The following is an 8992-nucleotide window of genomic DNA, read 5'->3' as shown; positions in this document are numbered from 1 at the left end:
TGGAATCAAGCTTACAATTAAGCCTATCGATCATAACCTCTTTTCATTTACTGTTTTCAGATTATCCACCTCCTCTTTCTTGTTCTGATCTAAACGATATGAATGGCTGGTTCTTTTCATCTATTAGAGAACTGAGGACAGACTTTATTCAACATCTGAGATGACACTATGGATATCCACATGTACAGACCTGGGACACATGACTCATTTAATCACTGCTACTAGCACTTTTCTTACCCCCTGCCTGCTGTCTTAGTTCCTACCCAGGGTTCTCAGCTTAGAGTGGGACCTGAAAACATGGAGAAACAATCCCTCTGCTTTGTCCTCACAGCCCCATTGTCTGTTAGTGTGAGGTCTACTTCAAGGATGGATGACCTGCAATGTCTATCCACCGCTTTTAGAAAAGCTCCCTCCAATCCAGTGGGATATAATCTTGGAGACCCCTACAGGGCAAGCCTTAGAATATAACCAAGCAAATAGGATGCCCACTGCCCAGGCTCACATGTCCCTGCAGGAGGGCCTCTCTATTTCCTAGTTAATGATCACAGGGTGACCATAAATTCCAACTTGCCTGGGACAGTCCTATTTTATGCCTGTTGCCCTGGTGTAATTATTAATAGCTTCCCTTTCACCCCCAAAGTGTCCTATTTAGGGTGATAAATTATATGGTCCCCTTAATTGTCCTGATTATGATCAGAGAGCTTTCTCAGCTTCAGTGACCACTGATGCTTACCTCCTGCCATGCTGCCTTGAGCAGATCTTCCAGACAACTGACCACCCATGTGCTTAGGAGTCTCCTCTCTACTCTTCCATGTGTGGTACCCATTTCTGGCCCTCCCCAATTCGTTCAATGAACATTTCATGCCTACCACAGTACACCAAGGCATCTCTGGTGCTAGGTACTAGAGAGCAAGAGTAGTGAAAGAAAGACGGATTATGAGTTCATTAGTATGTACCAATTCTGTTCCCTCATGATTGAGGTGTGAAAAGTGCACAGTAACCTCTTTTATACTTGGGGGATTCATTGCAGATCCCCCCCTCCCCTCAGTGTGTTCCTGAAGCCATGGGCAGATCTGAATCCTCCGCTCATGTGTTGTTGCTCATACATACACACCTATGATTAAAACAAGGGAATTGTGCTTGCTAGCCAAACATTCTACTGGTGACCTATATTCATAGCTCTGTTTAATTTTTGAGATAGTGTCTCACTAAGTTGTTCAGGCAGGCCTTGAACTCAGTATGTAGCACAGGCAGGTCTTGAACTTGTGATCTTCCTGCCTCAGCTACACAAATAGCTGGGATTACAGTTCTGTTGTGTCACCAGGCCCAGCTATATTTAATATGTATATTAAATACATATGCATATATATGGACATATATTTTTATTTGTTTGTTTGTTTGTTTATTTTCCCAAGACATGGTTTCTCTGAGTAGCCATGACTGTCCTGGACTCACTTTGTAGACCATGATGTTCTTGAACTCACAGAGATCTACCTGCTTCTAGTTCCTGAGTGCTGGGGTTAAAGGTGTACACTACCATGCCCAGCTTTTTAATATATTTTAATGTGGGGCTAGGCATGGTCGTGCATATCTTTAACCCTTAGTACTTAAGAGTCAGAGGCAGGTGAATCTCTATGAGTTCCAGGCCAGCCAAAGCTATGTAGTGAGACCCTTATTAAAATATGTGCATTATATATATACAATTTACATATAAATGTATGTATATATTAATGTGGCATACCATTTAATTTTCTTTAAAAGTACATATTATAGTAAAGGGTATGTAGGTGTTCCTTGATGTTAAAGATGAACATAGTAGGGCTATAATGGGTGGCACTGGGAGTGAGGAGCTTTCGTGTGCTGTATCGACACAGTAAACAGGGCAGCTTCTCTGCACATGTGCCATCTAAACCAAGTCTGATACAATGTGTGAGTGACTCTGTCGGGGAGAGGGCATTCCAGGTAAAGGAACAGATGTCAAAGAAATGAGAAGCAAGGTCAGAGTGTGATGGATGTTAGTGCCAGCTAGGGGTTCAGAGAACACAGATTGGGTGACCCAAGGTTCTGTCTTCTCTGCAGCTCCATGGCATTAATGCTATGTCTTGATGGTCTTGGAGGATAGTGACTGGTTCATTGTTCATTTACCCATCTGTTCTCTTGGGCACAGTGGGTCTGAGTCAAAGCTTCCTAGGACAACCAGGTCTAGCTAGAGCAATGTGTTCAGACTGTAGATGTGGTGTGGGCATATAGAGGTTCCCACAGCAACTGAGCTGTAAGCCAATCCCCTGACATCCACTGATGGCATCAGCCTCCAGAAGGAACATGTTGCTTTCTTTTGCAGAAGAGCCTGCTCTACAAACCTTGATTGAGGCTCATCCCAGGGGCTTAGGATCTCACTTGATCCTCATTCTGCATAATTTTATGAAGCCATTTCTCAGGCAGAATACCCAAGACGAAAAGAGCGACACCTCACTGTTTAATAGATGTCCCTTAGTGTTGTCATAGTCATTAAATTGTATTATTGGTTTTTTTTTTTTTTTTTGGATTTTTTTTTTTCCGGAGTTGGGGACCGAACCCAGGGCCTTGCGCTTCCTAGGCAAGCGCTCTACCACTGAGCTAAATCCCCAACCTGTATTATTGGTTTTAAGTGTATGTACTAATAGCCATTCTCTGCACAGTACAGGTTTTGCTATTGGTCACATTTCTCTTTTCCCCTGGCAGCCAGGAAGCTCCTCTTCAGTCCTGTAAAGCATCCATAGTAAGTGGACAGGATCCTCCAGCATGAATTTTTCTAGATTAACCCACCCTGGGCTTCAATTCAATTTATAATGCCACCCCTACTTTTTGCCTCTATTGTTATTATTTTTTTAATCTTACTAACGAAATTTGAAACTTTTAAGTGGTCTGAGTCTTAAACAAATCCCCAGAGAAATCACACTTCACACTTCTGGATGCTGTCTTTTGCAAGTAAGTTTTAGGCACCTACTATGTGAAAGGAAGTGTTAGGCCCAGCAGGAGGGACTAGAAAAAATGGTTGTAGAGTCCCTGCCCTCCAGCTTAAGTCCCTATTTTGTGTCCCTCACTTTCTCATGGGTCAGATCTCAATGCACACCAGCATTCTATAGAATGAGGAAACTGACCCCCCAAATTCCATCCCTCAAAGGGATTAGTTATTTGCATAATTTACTTTGTTAATAATGGTGCCTGGCCTAGTACCTGCAGGGAGGAAATAGAGTTTTAGAAAAGAAGATGGTGAGGTCGACATTATTTCAGCCTGTCTGTGTTGATGTCTTTGTGTAGAAGGGAACTGAGAGCCTTGGTGTGAGGGTTCAAATGTCTCTCTAAGCATCCCCCGACACTTTCACCCAACCGGCCACAAAAGAAGGTTGAAACTAATTCAAACCAGAACTCGGCAGCCACATACAGTCCCATACATGATGGGGGAGGGGGGGGGAGAGAGTACATTGAGATCTGCCCTTTGATCGTGTTCAATGCGACTTTGCATTTACCTGAGGGATTAAAAGTTCTCATTGACGGAGCTCCGGGCTTCCTACTCAGTCTTTGACGGGACAAGCGTTAATTGGACAATATAATGGGGGCGATGTTAATTCCCCTCTTAGAGCTCCTTTTCTTGTTCATTCAAATAGAAAGGCCCTTTTAAATGGCAGGGAGAGGAAGAAAGGAGCTGGTTTATAAGGGTAATAGACTGCACATCTTCCCCCTTGTCTCAAAACAAGCCCTGTAGTGGAGTCAGCACAAAGCAAGCCCCAGTCAGGGGAAAGAGAAATGACCTGGTGGTAGCTGGCCTGGAATGTCACCCTGGATCAGGAATGGGGAACAGGAACTCTCCATTTTGATATGGGGATGGATGAGGAGTGTCAAAGGGACAGATACAGGGGAGAGCATAAGATTTGAGAGTAACAGAACAGGTTCCTGAGGGAGTGGAGCAACAGGAGGTGACAAGGGAAAGACCTTTCTCCAGGACCGAGTACTAAGCACTGTCACTGGCCTTGAGCCTCCAGAACCCTGTCAGTTCCCAACTGTGCAGGGATGATTGGCCAATTTTAGAAGCAGCATAATTAGAATCCTTGTTCTGTGAGACCTGAAAATGGGTGGTGAGGCTTCCGAGTGCTGCTTTTACTTCATATGCTAAGAAACCAATGCCTTTCTTTCAGGTTCTATCTTCCTACCCATCTTCATTTGTCTCTTGCCTGAGTTTGCTTCTTGTTGAATCTCAATGATATACTTCCTCAGCCCTGATTTTTAGTGGACGATGACTATAACTCCATGATAGATACTTTGATATCATTGTGACCTCATACTGTACAGAAGCAAAGGAAACTCATGGTTTCAGTCCATCATGGTGAGGAACACATGGCAGAGTTCCTGGTAGCAGGAAGAGGCTATCCACATCACAGCAGACTGAGAAGCACAGAACAGGCAGGAACCAGGGGCCGGTCTACAACCTCCACACACATAACATACGTACCCCACCTCTCAACCAGTAACTTGTCATACCAGCTAGGTCTACCTCCTACAGGTTCTACCTCATGGCAAAAGAGTATGATCACCTAGGGAGCAAGTATTCAAATCACAAGCCTGTAGGGACATTTCAGATCCACACCATTCCCCTCGCCATTTGATAGCTGAGTCAGCAAAAATGTTCTGGTAATTTCCTAAAGGGCAGATAAACCACTGTTTGCCCTCGAGCAAGTTCTGTTTTGGTATGCCTTCCGCATTTAGAGCTACAAGAACCGCCTTGCCTTTCTAGTCAATAGAGTTCTTTCAGGGATCAATGGAGAAAATGGATATTTTTAAAACTGCTGTATAAACTCCAAACTATGTGAGATGAATTATTCTCTTTATGGTTTTCTTCACTAGAGAGATGAAAGGAATATATTAAGGAACAATGAACAGCAATGATAAATTTCTCTTGAAAAAGGAGCTTGCCAGGCATGGAGCATGGGGAGAACCTTGGGAGGCCAGTGTGATGAAAGGGACCTATTGTGGTCTAGCCCGAGCCAACTTGGACAGGTTCTCCAGTTTGAAAGTCTTGTGGTGGTCCAGCCTCAGCCAACTTAGAGAGGTTCTCCAATGTGATCAGAAAGGCTTGTGGTCCAGCCTGAGCCAACTTGGACAAGTCCCCAACGGGCCGGCTAAGCTGTCTTCATGACCTCTGAGCATTGTTAAGTTCAGTTTCCCATGATGCCACCTAAGTTGCTCTCCTTCCAAACTTTCCTTTGGAATAATCTGAGAACTAGAAACAAATTTGAAGTCCCCAGAGCTCCAACTATCAATCAGATGTTTTGGTTTGTTTGTTTGTTTCAGGGTTGACTAAAGCATATGCAGTAGCTTACCACTCGTATTTTAAGAGAAGACTGAAGAAAATGTTCTGAAATTACGAAGGACCTGTCTTATGGCAAAAAGAAGAGAATGAGAAAAGGAGGTCAAGCTTTGCTTTGCTAACCTTGACCTCACAGTTGGACAGGTTCATTCCATGATGCCTGAAGGCATATTGGGTAGATTAGTCCATACTGGCAGAAGTATGGTGAGGGGGTTGTTCACATCACAGTAGATTAGGGAAAAAAGAATGAGGCAGGAGCCATTTTCCTTAGATAACTCAAAACACTGTACGATCCCCATCTTAAGGCGAAAGATTTATACGATCTGAAGAGAAACCAGAGTATACGATCCCCATCTTAAAAAAAAATATTCCTCTTTTTGCCATCTTCTCTCGCCATCACCATGGTGAGAATGAATGTTCTGGCAGATGCTCTCAAGAACATCAACAATGTGGAGAAGAGAGGCAAATGCTAGGTCCTCATCAGGCCGTGTTCCAAAGTCATCGTTCGGTTCCTAACTGTGATGATGAAGCATAGATACATTGGTGAATTCGAGATCATTGATGATTACAGAGCTGGGAAGATTGTTGTGAACCTGACAGGAAGGTTGAACAAGTGTGGAGTTATAAGCCCTAAATTTGATGTTCAACTCAAAGACCTAGAGAAGTGGCAGAACAATCTGCTCCCATCACAGCAGTTTGGTTTTATTGTGCTGACAACCTTGGCTGGCATCATGGACCATGAAGAGGCAAGACGAAAACATACAGGAGGGAAAATCTTAGGATTCTTCTTTTTTAAACGTAAAGCATAAATAAAAAGCCTCTGTGGACTGTGAAAAAAAATTCTCCTGGAGTTAGATCTCTACAAATTACATATCTTAGGTCTTCTGGGCATCAGGGATATACTTCTTTGCCAATAGGTGTCATCATTAGGAGACCTCTCAAAAAGAAAGGGACTGGAGGATCCTGCTTTGTTCAAACAGGAGAGAACAGGGTCATCAGGTGCCTATGGATGCTGTGGTAGCAGCAGAAACAAAGTGGCAGCTGGAAGGGTGGCCATCCTTACTTCTGGTTGAGAAGATGCCTTTTATCTGTATGGAGAGCCAACTGAGACATCATCTGTAAGGATTTGGCAGCAAGAGAAGCATTCTAAGCTCCAGACACCACCCTTTCTGTCCTTACAATACACAGACACCACTCATTCTAGTCCACAAATGCCCACTCACTCTCTTTCTTTTTCAGTGGCTATCTAAAATTTCCAACATTTAAAATTCTAAAGTACATGATTTCTTGTAGATACAAGAGCTAGACAAATACTCTTTGCCCATGGTGTTCCTGAGGCTGAAAAGAAAACAATCCTTTAACAAAGGCAAGTCAGTCAGTCTGTCTGTCTCTCTGTCTGTCTGTCTCCTTCTGACTCTCTCTGTCTCTCTGTCTCTGTATGTGTGTGTGTGTGTGTGTAGGGTCATGTGCATCTACAGGTCAACTTGAAATGTCATCCTCAATAATTTCTTTCATTCAGTTCCTGAGTCAAAGGTCAATGTACCTTATTGCAGCTGAAGCTAGCTCACCTGTTGGGTTTATTGACTGGCCAGCAAGCTGCAGAGACCATTTGTCTCCATTTCTCTAGTACTGGAAAGAACACAATTCTACATCTGAATATACTAAACACACACACACACACACACACACACACACACACACACACACACACACACACACACACATTGAGTGTCCAAACTTGAGTCCACTTTACCAACTGAGCCATCTCTCCAGCCCCCCAAATCTCAATGCCTACTTTTGCTGGATTTGAAGCCTAGGTGGATTCCCTCCACTTTTCTGAGTCTTAGTCTTCCCATCTCTAAAATGCTAACACACCCATGTCTTCATTCGTCATCTCGGGTTAGTGTACTTACGTCAAGAAGCCCCAAGTGACTGTCCACAGATGCTCTGTTGAATAGCCAGAGCATCTGGGTGAGCTTCAGCCTGGCCCACTTCCTTCCTCACCAATTCATCCTCCTGCATCTGCTCCATCATCCAGTATCCTGCTTTTGATGGGCTCTTTTTTATCCTGGGCTGAAAGCCACATGCTTCAGACTTACCAGTCCTTAAATATTTCATAGCAGACTGGCTGGGAATTAATATTTAATCACAGACTCCTTGGCACTTAAATATTTAATCACTGATGTGACTGATGAGTAATGAGTCGGTGCCCAGGAAAACATTTGGTCTCTGGTCTCAGTTTTAAAGGCTCTTTGGTTTGGGTCTCAGAGGATAGAAGGACCAATAGCATGTCTATTGCCTGTCCCTTCCTTCCTTCCTTCTTTCCTTCCTTCCTTTGTTCCCTTCTTTCCTCCCTCTTTCTTTCCCTCCCTTCCTTCAGAAGGACTAATAGCAAGTCTATTGTCTGGACCTTCCTTCCTTCCCTCCCTTCCTTCCTTCCTTCCTCCTTCCCTCTCTCCCTCCCTCCCTCCCTCCCTCCCTCCCTTCCTTCCTTCCTTCCTTCCTTCCTTCTTTCCTTCCTTCCTTCCTTCTCTGTTCCTTCCTTCCCTCCCTCTTTTTTCTTCCTCCCTCCCTCCTTTCCTCCCTTCTTTCCCTCCCTCCCTCCCTCCCTCATATTCTCCCTTCTTTCCCTCCATCCTTTTCTCTTCTCTTTCCCTCCTTTTCTTCTCTCCTTCCCTTCCTCCCTCCCTCCCTCTCTCCCTTCCTTCCTTCTTTTCTTCCTGAAATCTTTTAGAATAGTTTTAGATTTTTACTTTTAATTGTGTGTCTATACGTGAGTATGTACATGTGAGTGCAGGTGCCGATGGAGGCCAGAGGCATTGGGTCCTCTGGAGTTGCAGTTACATGAGGTTGTAAGCTGTTTGGTAAAGGTACTGGAAACCAAACTTAGTTCCTCTACCAGAGCAGTGTACACTCCTAACTGCTGGGACATCCCTCCAGCCCAGACCTCAAATTTTATTCCTTCTTTGGGCTCTAGAAATTTAACATACCCTCTCAAAATTAATTACTGGATGTGGTGACACAGCTTTATTGCCAGCAACTGGGAAGCAGAGGCAGGTGGATTTTTGAGTTTGACGCCGGTCTGGTCTACATAGTATGTTCCAGGACAGCCAGGGCTATGCAGTGAGACCTTGTCTCAAAAAAAAATTTTTTTTTAATAAAAGAAAAGGGGAAAAATCTTTGAAGTCAATAATAAACATAGTAAAAACTGTCTCAAAGAAAAATAGAAAAAGAAGTAAAAAAAATTGCTTCCTTGGCAAGTGTGTTCATTTCTGTAGCGAATTTACCAATGTCCAGGAAGAGAAAAAGAAGTGTTTCAACACATTTGTAGGTCAGGCATTGTCATGCTGGAAGAATGTAGGTAAACTGGGAATAGGGAATAACAGCTTGGAAAGAGCTGACCCTTTGGTCATAGTTATAAGCAGTGTATTCTAAGGTAAAAGAGGTGCTGTCCACAAGGAAGGGATCTCTCATAGCTATAAAAGCCCATGTTAAATGGATATTGGATTCCCTTACGTTCTCACTAAATGGAGGTTGGATTCCCTTCTATTCTCAGTGTTGGTCTGGAATATGAGATAAAAAAAGAGTTTTAGGAAAAGTCTCTCTTCACTTGAGAGCAGTGGGTACAAAGGCTAGGGAGAGAGTTCA

At 43.6% G+C, this 8992-nt stretch overlaps 1 pseudogene; it reads left to right on the top strand.

The window, feature by feature from the left end:
* The first annotated feature begins 5708 nt into the window (after window positions 1-5708).
* Window positions 5709-7739, top strand: LOC134479116 (small ribosomal subunit protein uS8-like; annotated as a pseudogene).
* The last annotated feature ends 1253 nt before the right edge of the window (window positions 7740-8992 follow it).

The sequence above is a fragment of the Rattus norvegicus genome, chromosome 6, assembly GCF_036323735.1.
Source record: "Rattus norvegicus strain BN/NHsdMcwi chromosome 6, GRCr8, whole genome shotgun sequence".
NCBI lineage: Eukaryota > Metazoa > Chordata > Mammalia > Rodentia > Muridae > Rattus > Rattus norvegicus.
The sequence above is the reverse complement of the archived record's forward strand: the minus strand, read 5'-3'. Positions and strand labels throughout refer to the sequence as shown.